General features: G+C 34.4%; 1 long non-coding RNA gene across 1 annotated transcript in view; it reads right to left on the bottom strand.

Moving 5' to 3' along the window:
* LOC139701511 (uncharacterized) overlaps positions 1–10,562 on the bottom strand; it is a 111,622-nt gene extending 101,060 nt beyond the window's left edge. The window contains exon 1 of the long non-coding RNA XR_011704040.1: positions 10,451–10,562. This is a non-coding gene — a long non-coding RNA (uncharacterized lncRNA). The remainder of the gene's footprint in view (positions 1–10,450) is intronic.
* Between the last annotated feature and the right edge of the window lie 2,292 nt (positions 10,563–12,854).

Here is a 12,854-nt window from a genome sequence, read left to right on the forward strand (position 1 = left end):
GTCTCAGCCTCCCAAATCACTGGGATTACAGGCGTGTACCACCACACCCAGCTCCATTGAAGATATAACCTCTTTTTCTTAAGAGAAAATCAATATAACAATGATCTTCTTTTTAATTTATCACTTTATAACAATCAAAAAGTATATTTCTGTGAGGAAAATGAGCACTTTCTGTATTGATAAGAGTACAGATTGGTGCCATAGCTTTTAAAAACAATCCAGCAATGTCGGCCAAAGTACATACTGTTTGACCCAGCAATTCCACTCATAGGAATTTATCCTACGCATATAATCATACATGTGGGCAAAAACACCTGTAAAGGAATAATTATTGCAGCATTTTTCATAAAAGCAAGATATAGAAAACAACCAAAATGTCTCAGTAACAGAGGACTGCCTAAATAACTAATGGTATATCATACAATGGAATGTTGAGCAGTCATTTTTAAAATGAAGTATATCTATATATGTAGATACAGAATAATTCCAAGATATATTGTTAAACAGACAAATGATCCAATGCAACATTATAGAATGTTTTCATTGTGATTTTTACAAAAGAATAAATGTGTATTTATCAACACTTACAAGTCTTCAAATATATGGAAGGATATACAAGTTCACAAAGGATGATTCTAGGGAATCAAACTACAATTGATAGGTTGAAAGTGGCAAAATTCTAAAATAAAAACCATGAACCCATCACTAAATGTAAGAATTAGAGCATTACCAACACCTGTACATCTATCCAAAGTCATAGTTAGCCCACCCAGAACCTTTGCGAAAATTAGGAAAAAGCCTCCCCCTCTTCTTTGGGTTGGATGCAACCCTAAGCCAGGATTTATTGCTTGGCAAACAGAGCATGGGGTTTCTTTCATGCCTTTCTTCCACAGTTTTGTGCTTTTAAATGTGTGTAATGAAATTTTACCATATATATTTTCCTGGAATTTATCTTTTTTTTACTGAAAATTATGTCTATAAGATACATCAATATTGTTGTATGTAATATGTTCATTGTCACTGCTGTACAATATTCCTTTGTGTGGTTATTTTAATATAGTAGAATTAATCTTATATTTCATAATTCAATTACAGAATAGCAAAGGGTGAATGTGACTAAGCTAAGTGGAAAGTGAATATGACCTAACCCAACAGATAAAGGAACTTTGAAACTTTTATTATTATTATATTTATTTATTTGGTAACAGGGATTGAACCCAGGGGCACTTAACCACTGGGCCACATCCTCAGTCCTTTTTTTGTATTTTATTTAGAAATAGGGTCTCACTGAGTTATTTAGCACCTCACTTAGTTGCTGAGGCTGGCTTTGAACTTGTGATCCTCCTGCCTCAGCCTCCTGAGCCACTGGGATTACCACACCTGACAGGAACTTTGAATCTTCTATTAGAGAGAATGTTGGCGTGCTTTCATTTGATGAGGGATGGTTGCGTTACATGAAGGCATAGTGAGCTAGAAAAGAAGTGAGTATAATAATAGTAAATATCTGGTGTTCATCCTTGCCTGAATCTTTCAGGTTTATTTTCATTCTTTATGGAAATGTCTGCTTTCTATGACAGTTAATTATTTTAGTAATGTAGGAAATATTATAGTTGTATAACCTACATATTTAAATAATGGGAGCACACAAGATGTGAGATTATTGAGAGAAGAGCCAAGATATGACTACAGCAGACTCTCTGTTCTAAGCTTGGATTTACACAAAGCTGAACATAGATTTAAATTCACTGTAGCACATTTTTTTATTAGGCTAGGGAAACTTGGGTAAGGCTTTTTCTAAGGTGTTATAGTGAATTTTCAGATAAAGAGAATTTAAATAACTTCTAAACTGGAAAAGAAAAAAAACTGGAAAAGCGAAATACCATTATCAGTGAGAAAGAAAGCAAGAAAAGAGAAAAAGAAACAAAATAAAAGTAGATAAAATAGAAACTTGAAAATGGAATAGTAGAAAAAGTATAAATATATTAATAATTGCAAATAATAAAAATGCAAAAAATACTAAATTTTATGGTTTAACCATAAAGATAAGATATAATATAGCTTAGACCAAAAAGCAAATTAAAAAAAAAATCTCCAAATACATAGTCTTTCAAAAGAAAGACCCAAAACTTAAGACAGAAAAAAGATAAAAGTTGGGGGAGAAAAAAAAAAGGTCTGGGGAAGCCTGGGATTGTGGCTCAGTAGTAGAGCTCTTGCCTAGCACATGTGAGGCACTAAATTCCATCCTCAGCACCACATAAAAATAAATAAAGTTATGTGTCCATCTACAACTGAAATATATTTTTTATAAAAGCAAATATTATCCAAAAAATAAGGTGGGGAATATTATATCTTAAAAATCACACAATTGACTTTGGGGCCGACCTGCACAGGAGCCAAGGCCAAGGTTTGGCCCAGGACCACACTGCCAACTGGCAGACCCACCCTGCAGCCCAGGACCAACCTGTCAACCTGCAGACTCACACCGGAGCCCAGGCCTAGCCACCTCCATCTGGGACACTACAGCCATTGCCATAGCCCTCCCCACGAAGTAGCTTTCACCTTGGGACAACAGATAGGGCCTGGTAGCTATTGCATCTTCAAACAGGCAACCCACTCTTTCAGCCTCATATCTAAAAGTGGTTGCAGCAATCTTGGGACACTCCCACTGCTATCGAGTTACCTTTGCTATTGCCTCCACCACCTTTAGTTGCAGTACCATTTATCTTGGAACACCAGCCAGGGACTACAAGCCCAACATCAAGGTGAGGTGCAGGTAATCTGCAGGGACATTACAAGATTATAGGGTAGAAACTGTAATACCTCAGATCCGCACTACAGGAAAGGGAGGAGACACATAGAAAACATGAAAAAACAAGGGAGGAAAATGCCCCAAACAAAACAAGATACAACCATAATAGAATCCATGGACAGCACAGTTGATGAAATGTCAGAGAAGGAGTTCAGAATTAACATAATTAAAATGATCTGCTAATTAAAGAATGACCTAAGTAAGCAAATACAGGCAAAAATTGATCACTCCAATGAAGAGATAAGAGAGCAAATACAGGCAGCTGTTGATCACACCAACAAAGAGGTAAAGGAGCAAATATAGGTAGCAAAAGATTACTTCAAGAAAAAGGGATTCTGAAAAAAAAATCAGAAATCTTTGAAATGAAGGAAACAATAAATGAAATAAAACACTCAATAGAAAGCATCACCAACAGAAGAGATCACCTGGAAAATAGAACATCAGATAATGAAGACAAAATATTCAATCTTGAAAATAAAGTTGACCACACAGTGAAGATAATAATAAATCATGAAAGAAAGAATAACCAAGAATTATGAGATAGCATCAAAAGACCAAATATTAGGATTTATTGGGATAGAGGAAGGCACAGAGATTCAAACCAAAGGAATGCACAATTTCTTCAATAAAATAATATTAGAAAATTTCCCAAACATGAAGAATGAATTAGAAAATCAAATACAGGAGGCTTGTAGGACACCAAATGTACAAAATTAAAACAGATCTACACCAAAGCATATTATAATAAAAATGCCTAGCATACAGAATAAGGATAGAATCTTAAAGGCCACAAGAGAGTCAAATCAGATCACATATAGGGGGAGACCAATTTGTATCTCAAAGGATTTTTCAATCCAGACCCTCAAAGCCAGGAGATCATAGAACAACACATACGAAGCTCTGAAAGAAAATGGATGCCAACCAAGAATCTTATATCCAGCAAAATTAAGCTACACATTTGATTACAAAATACAAACATTTCATGATTAAAAAAAAAAAAAAAAGTTAAAAAGAATTCACAGCAAGAAAGCCTACAACACAGAGCATTCTCAGCAAAATATTCCAGGAGGAGGAAATGAAAAACAACAACAAAAATCAGCAAAGCAAGGAACTACACTAAAGGAAAGGCCAATCAAAGGAAAAAGCAAGTCAAGTTGAAAACCAAAAATAAACCAAAATGACTAGGAATACAAATCATATTTCAATAATAACACTGAATGTGAATGGCATAAACTCATCAATTAAAAGACATAGATTGACAGATTGGATTAAAAAAAAAAAAGACCCAACAATATGCTGCTTTCAAGAGACTCATCTCACAGGAAAAGACAACCACAACTGAAGGTGAAATGGTGGGGAAAAAATATGCCAATCACATGGACCAAGCAGGGGTTTCCATCCTCATATCAGATAAAGTGGACTTCAAACCAAAGGTAGTGAAAAGGGATAAAGAAGGACATTTCATACTTCTTATGGAATTTATACATCAACAAGACATAACAATTATAAATATCTATGCCCCAAATGATGGGTCATTTATGTATGTCAAACCAGCCCTTTCAACTATAAGAACAAAATAGACCACAACACAATAATACTGGGTGACTTTAACACACCTCTCTTACCACTGGATAGATCTTCCAAACAAAAACTAAACAAAAAATTATAGAACTCAATAATACAATCAATAAATTAGACTTAACAGATTATATATATATATATATATATATATATATATATATATATATATATATATATATATAATCTATCCTGCAATGAGCAAATATACTTTCTTCTCAGTAGCACACGGATTCTTCTCCAAAATAGACCATATGTTATGCCACAAAGCAAATCTTAGTAAATACAAAAAATAGTTACTACCCTGCATTCTATCTGACCATAATGGAATGAAATTAGAAATCAATGATAAAATAAAAAATAGAAGCTACTCCAACACCTAGAGACTACACAATATGTTATTGAATGGTGCATGGATAACAGAAGACATCAGGGAGGAGATAAATTCTTGGAAGTAAATGAGAACTTTGATACAACTTATCAAAATCTATGGGACATGATGGAGGCAGTGCTAAGAGAAAAGTTCATTGCATGGAGTTCATTCATTAAAAGAAGTAAAAGTCAACAAATAAACGACCTGACATTACATCTCAAAGCCCTAGAAAAAGAGGAAGAAACCAACACCAAAAGCAGTAAATAGTCCTTGAAACTAGCCAGAGCAATTAGACAGATGAAAGAAATTAAAGGGATATGGATAGGAAAAGAAGAACTCAAACTATCATTATTTGCTGACAACATAATTCTATACTTAGAGGATCTAAAAAACTCCACCAGAAAACTTCTAGAATTAATAAATGAATTCAGCAAAATAGCAGGATATAAATACCCATAAATCAAATGCATTTCTGTACATCAGTGATAAATCCACTGAAACAGAAATTAGGAAAATTACTCTTTCACAATAGCCTCAAAAAATAAAATAAAATACTTGGGAATCAACAAAAGAGGTGAAAGACCTCTACAATGAAAACTATAGAACACTAAAAAAAGAAATTGAAGAAGACTTTAGAGGATGGAAAGATCTCTGCTGTTCTGAGATAGGCAGAATTAATATTGTCAAAACGGCCATATTACCCAAAGTGTTATACAGATTCAATGTGATTCCAATTAAAATACCAACATCATTCCTTATAGAAATAGAAAAGACAATCATGAAATTCATCTGGAAAAATAAGAGACCCAGAATAGCCAAAGCAATCCTTAGCAAGAAGAATGAAGCAGGAGGCATCACAATACCAGACCTTAAACTATACTACAAAGCTATAGTAACAAAAACAGCATGGTATTGGCACCAAATAGACATGTAGACCATTGGTACAGAATAGAAGACACAGAAACAAACCCACATTAATACAGTTATATAGACAAAGAAGCCAAAAACATACACTGGAGAAAAGATAGCCTCTTCAACAAATGGTGCTGGGAGAACTGAAAATCCATATACAGCAAAATGAAACTAAACCTCTATCTTTCACCATGCACAAAACTCAACTGAAAGTGGATCAAGGACCTAGGAATTAGACCAGGGATCCTGCACCTAATAGAGGAAAAAGTAGGCCCAAATCTTCATCACATCAGATTAGGCCCCAACTTCCTTAATAAGACTCCTAAAGCATAAGAAAATAAAATCAAGAATCAATAAATGGGGTGGATTCAAACTAAAAAGCTTCCTTCTCAGCAAAAGAAACAATCAATGAGGTGAAGAGAGAGCCTACATTTTGGGAGAAAATTTTTGCCATATACACATCAGATAGAGCACTAATCTCCAGAATTGCTGAGAGCCATAGCCAAGTAGGAATGACGCATGGCATTTTGGGTTGTAAGGTGACCCTGCTCAGGGATTAGGGCGGCTCCAGGATTAGGGCGGATCCTGCTGCCTCAGGCGCCCGCTCCTTTGGAGTTCCCATTGAGTTCTCGCGGGGTTCTGAGAGAATTGGTGCTCGGAGCCGGGTGGAGGCAGGGTGTTCACAGGAAGTGTGGGTAGAGTGTCGGTGAGAGTTCGGGAATAAAGAGTTGCTGTTTGAATCTACAAGGCTGTGTGGTGGCTCGGTTATTTTGTGCCCAGCCAGACTGCGGCACAGAATATATAAAGAATTCAAAAAATTTAACACCAAAAAACCAACAACCCAATCAATTAATGGGTTAAGGAATTGAACAGACACTTCTCAGGAGAAGATATACAACTGATCAACAAATATATAAAAAATTTTCAACATCTCTGGTAATTAGAACAATGCAAATCAAAACTACTCTAAGATTTCATCTCACTCCAGTCAGAATGGCAGTTATCAAGAATACAAACAACAAAAAGTGTTGGCAAGGATGTGGGGCAAAAGGCACACTCATCCATTGCTGGTGGGACTTTAAATTGGTGCAACCACTCTGGAAAGAAGTATGGAGATTGCTTGAAAACTTGTAATGGAACCACCATTTGACCCAGTTATCCCACTTCTCCATCTATCCCCAAAGGACATACTATAGTAATGCAGACACATCAATGTTTATAGCAGCTCAATTCACAGTAGCTTAACTGTGGAAGAAACCTAGATACCCTTCAATAGATGAATGGATAAAGAAACTGTAGCATATACACACAATGGAATATTACTTAGTATTAAAAGAGAGTAAAACTATGGCATTTTCAGGTAAATGGATAGAGTTGGAGAATATCATGCGAAGTGAAATAAGCCAATCCCAAAACACCAAAGGCCAGATATTCTCTCTGATAAGTAGGTTTTTCCCATGGGGTGGGGCATGGGAAAAATGGAGAAACTTTGGGCAAAGGGCAGGGAAGGAGGGAAGGAGTTATGGGGGCAGGAAAGATAGTGAAATATGATGAACATCATTACCCTAGGTATATGTATGGCTGCACATACAGTCTGACACTACATCATGTACAATTAGAGAAATGAAAAGTTGCACTGCAATTGTGTACAATGAACCAAAATGCATTCTGCTGTCATAATTATCTAATTAAAATAAATAAACAAATTTATTTTAAAAATAGAGTTTGGCACAATAAGTATCATTAAAGAGGAGCCACCATTTAATAATAAAATGTTCTACTTAACAGAGAGATACAGCAAAATAATTTTTAAATTTACCCCTAGTAAAATGGTTTCAGTTATATGAAGGAAAAATTTATGGAACTACAAAGAGAAATTATAAAATCTAAAAACTGAAATGAGAGATTCCAATATATTTCTCAAGTACTGGTGATTATACTAAGCAAAATATTAAAAATATAGAAGATTTAAAAGGAACAATTAACACAACTAAATGAATAGATTTTTTTAAATCCTACATTTAATACTTGAAAAATGCACATATTTTCTCAAATATTCATTGAGCTATTACAAAAAGTGCTCATTTATCATTCCATATAGGAAGTTTCAATAAATTATTACACAGACCTCATTTTGTGCTCACAAAGCAATTAAGTTAGAAAACAATAATAAAAGATATTTGTAAGTTTCTCCATAATTTGAAAATATTGAAACAAACTTATTTAATATATAATTTGGGTCAAAAAATAATTCTGGAAATTTTAAAATAGTAAAAACCAAATGCTAATGCAAATACTATCTACCATGTTCTGTAAGATACAGTTGAGGGGTTCTTTAAGGGAAATTTATTAATTTAAATGCTTATTTTAGACAAGGAGAAAGGTTGAAAATTTTAGTAAGCTATGTTCAACTTAAGAAATTAGGGTGGAAACAATAGAATAAAAACAGAAAAATCAAAGTAGAAAGAAATAGATAAAAACAGAAATTCACACACACACACAAAGTAAATAAAGAATCCACAAAAATTAAAAGCTTTCTTTTGGAAATACAGAAATTTTTGCTGAAATTAACCAAAGGGGGAATAAAGAGAAAGCACAGACAGACAATATTAGGATTTGAAGAAACATAATTAAAGGCAAGTCAAAGATTTTTTTTTCTTTTCTTCCTCTCTTATTATTGCCCAGACTGGCTTCAAATTTGCAATCCTCCTGACTCAGTCTCCCATGTAGTTGGAATTGCAGGCTTGTGCCACTGCACCCAACCAAAGATTTATTTTTAATCAACTACTTTTAATCAAATTAGACCAAATACTTGAAAACTTGAGTGAAATGAAAAAAATTTCTGAAAAGATAAAACTTATGAATACTTACTAAAAAATAAAAGCCAGAATTGTCTTGTAACTACTAAAGATATGCTATCAACACTTTAAAATATTCCCACAAAGAAAACATTTAGTTCAGCTATTTTTAAAAATGACTTATACCAGGCTTCCAAGAAAGAGATTCTTCCAATCTTTAAAACCAACTCAGAAAAAAGGGGAAAGAAAGGACTATGATATAACTCATTCTATAAAATTAACATATCCTTGATATCAAAACCAAAGAACTGTGTAATAAAGAAATATTTTGGCCAGGTACAGTAGCTCATGTCTATAGTATCAGCTATTGGGGAGGTTGGGGCAGGAGGATCACAAATTGGAGGCCAGCCTGGGCAATATAGGGAGACTGTGTTTCATAATAGAAATTTAATAACAAAAGGACTGGGGTGTAGCTTAGTGGAAGAATGCTTGCCTAGCATGTGTGATGCTCTGTGTTCAGTCCCCAGTTCTGCAAAATAAATAAAGAAAGAAAGAAGAAAGATAGATTAAGGGCCAATCTTTATCATATATATAACTGCAAAATTCAAATAAAATACCAATACAACAAATCCAAGAGTTTATTTCAAATAGATAATACACCACATGTTGAATTTATCCAGAAATGCAAGTGCAGTTAAACATTAGAAAATAGAAAAATAAAATTCATCACATTAACAGACTAAAGGGGGAAAAAGCATGATAATCTCAAGAGATGCAAAAAATAGAAGCAGACTGTATAAAATCAGTAACAAGACAAAGAAGTTCTACTTCTATTCAGTATTATTCTGGATTTTCTAGAAAGTGCCTTAAGGCAAGAAAAATAACAAAGATTAGTAAAAGATAGAAGTTATCAAGTATCTTTACTTTTTAAAATATAATTGTCTACATAGAAATTCCCAAAGAGTCAACAGATAAATTATTATTAATAAAATAATTAATTAATAAGAAATTTAATTTATTATTAATTAATAAAATTAATAAGAGAGCTTATCAATGTCTGAATAGAAAACCAATACACAAATATATTTCTTTTTTAAAATATTTTTTTAGCTGTAGATGGACACAATGCCTTTATTTTATTTATTTATTTATTATGTGGTGCTGGGATGGAACCCAGTTCCTCCCACGTGCTAGACAAGCACTGTACGCTGAGCCACAACCCCAGCCCACAAATATATTTCTAAGCATCGGCAACAAATAATCAGAAACTATGATTTTGGGAAAAAATGCTCTTAGTTCATAATAACAATAGAAAAGTACAAGTCAAATCTAATGAAGTTATACAAGCCCTATTTGGAATAAATTCTAAAACTCTATTTAAAACATCAAAGAAGTTCTAATCCAGAGATAAATAAAAGACAGTCCAATAGGAAGACTTTCTATTGTAAGGTTACAAGTTCTTCCCTATTTGCTCAATAGATTGAATGTAATTTAATTCCACATCACACTGAATGTTTTTCCTAAGAAACTGACAAGCTGATTCAAAAACGTGTATGAATGAGCAAAGATAAAAAGTACAACAAAGACTTTTAGAGAAAAATAAGAAGATTTACCTTTTGCTACTTAAAGACTTTATAATAATGAGGAGAATGTGGTACTCATGCTGCAATAGACAAGTGCATTAATAGATAATGGGAGAGAAACAAACCCACACATATGTGAACATAATATGCAACAGAGATGGTATTGTCTGTATTGTGGAAAAGAAGGATTAGTTAGTAAGTGGTGCTGAGACAACATCAGGAAAAGGAAATGAACTCCTAGCTGACACAATTACATAAAAAGTCATTTCTAGATGTATTCAAATCTTTGATGTGAAAACTGATATTTTAAACAACCAGAAGAAAATATAGAGCAATCCCTTTATGACTTGTGGTAGAGAAGACGACAGACAAACACGCACATATGTACACAACTTACCTAAAACAGAAGATTGACAATTTTGACTAGAGTAAGGGTTTATGTTCTTCAAGAGAATCCAAAAAAGAATTTGTGGATATGCCAAAAACCAGGAGTAGATATTTACAACCTATGTAACTATCAGTACACTGGTAAACGTTTACAACTCAGCTTTTGCTAGAGAGGAAAAAGGAAAAGAAAGTGTGTGTGTGGCGGGGTGGGGGAGGGGCAAGAACGGGGTTTAGTGGGGGAAGGGTTTCATGAAAATCCAAGGCAGATCAGTAGAATAGTGGAAAGAAATCAGGGAGTGGGAGCAGGGGAGGGGGTGGGGCGGGGGGCGGGGCGGAGTGCTGGGGAGTGATGTTGACCAAATTATATTATTACCTTGCGTACATGTCCAAATCTGCAACAACAAATTCTAACATATGTACAACTATAAAGTACCAATTTAAAAATGTGAAGAATAAAAAAGAAAGAAAGAAACTTACTAGAATGCAATGTTGTGTTTTGTTGTTTTTGTTTGGGTTTTGTTCTTGTTTTTCATTGGAAGTATAGATCATTTCAAAGATATGTATTAAAAATTTCTATAAGACATTAAAAATACTATCTGCATTTCTCCTCTAGCCACTGTCCAGCATGACACACATAGACATGTACTATGCTTTATAATTAAATAATTTAAAACTAAAAAATAAAAAATATAAACAGAATACAGCTTTTTCAGAGTGGGGAGCTATTGTCTGAATTTGACGATTTCCAAAATGGAAAGACTTATTCCAAGCCACCAACATGATGGTACAGTTGGGAAGAGATACACAAAATCTCTCTGCGGAGACTGTTACAAGCCAGCTCAACACACCATGGCCCAAAATTCCAAAAGGTTTGTTTCCAGGATATATTAAGAATGGTTTCTATATATCAATAATTAAATGGCCAACAATGCCACAGAAAAATGGATCAAGGGCATGAATAGTTATTTTGCAGAAGAGAATATATGAACTAATAAGGAAAATATTAAAAGTTTCTTCATTTCATTGGTCATCATATAAATGTAAATTAATGTTAAAAATAAAAATCATACTCTTCAAATGGATGAAAATTAAGAGGTATTGTGCTGGTTGTGGAGGCACACACCTGTAATCCTAGCAATTTGGCTGAGGTTTGAGGCCAGCCTGGCAATTTAGCCAGATCCTGCCTCAAAATGAAAAATAAAAAGGGTGGAGGATGTAGCTTAGTGGTAGAGTACCCCAGGGTTCAATTCCTAGTTTCTCTCTCTCTCTCTCTGTCTCTCTCTGTCTCTCTGTCTCTCTCTCTCTCTCTCTCTCTCTCTCTCTCTCTCTATATATATATATATATATATATGGCTTAATATATTAAGTAGCTGCAAAAACACCCATCAAGGGGAAAACTTAAGCAACGCTAGTATGAGTATCTATTGGCACAATCACCCTGTAATATAACTTGGCAGTATCTTACCAAATTGAACATTTGCATATCTTACAATCCAGCAATATATACTCTCAGGTATGTATTATAGAGGAATTCTTGTACGGGAAAACACACAAGAATATTTGTAGTAGCATTTCCTGTAATAGTTAAAAAATATCCCAAATGTATCAATGTGGTTTGGTTCAGAATTACAGAATCATTAAGAGAAACGGGCATAATAAGGGGTTTTTATTATAGCAATTTAGCTTATGCAATTATAGGAGCTGGTTATACTGCATATGTGAGGCTGTTGTTTCTGTGTCTGCCACTGGAGCTTACATCCACAGGACAAGCAATAAGAATGTGGAGTGGAAAATCGAAGACAGACTAGAACCCTTGAGTATAGATGGAATACTTAGTCCCTAACCTCCTCCAAACCTCTATTGCCATTTTTTTCAGTGCTGATGATTGAACTCAGGATTTTGAACATGCTAGGCAAGTTCTCTACCACCAAGCCACATCCCCAGCCTGTATTACCATTTATCAGGGAGTTAAACACACACCTGACCCAAGAGTTGGAAAAGATGAAGATCCAGAAGGAGTCAGCGGAGTCATGGGCCCTGCACAGACCTCCTGAGTATAAAGAAATATCGTCATTTTTTATTTCCACTTTCCATGTTAGGCACAAAATGTCTCTAGCAGTTCAAATGTTCTATTTTCACAAAAGAAGTCTCCAGGCCCAGAGAAGTGAAGGGACTTGTAACCTGGAAGCACATTTTTAAAATTTATTCTTATGCAACTGAAATTCTTCTCAAAGGAATGCATGTTAGTAATTTCAGATCTGGGTTCAAGCCTGCTTCCTTTCCAAGGGATCTTCCTGGCTCATGTGCTTGTGCCTGTTGCCTTCAGTAATAATACATAAGAGGGATTAGGGAGCTTTGCAGTAATAATTCTACTTATTATTCTCCAAAGGAAATTCCTCATTCCATTGCAAATA

The sequence above is a fragment of the Marmota flaviventris genome, chromosome 13, assembly GCF_047511675.1.
Source record: "Marmota flaviventris isolate mMarFla1 chromosome 13, mMarFla1.hap1, whole genome shotgun sequence".
Taxonomy (NCBI): Eukaryota; Metazoa; Chordata; class Mammalia; order Rodentia; family Sciuridae; genus Marmota; species Marmota flaviventris.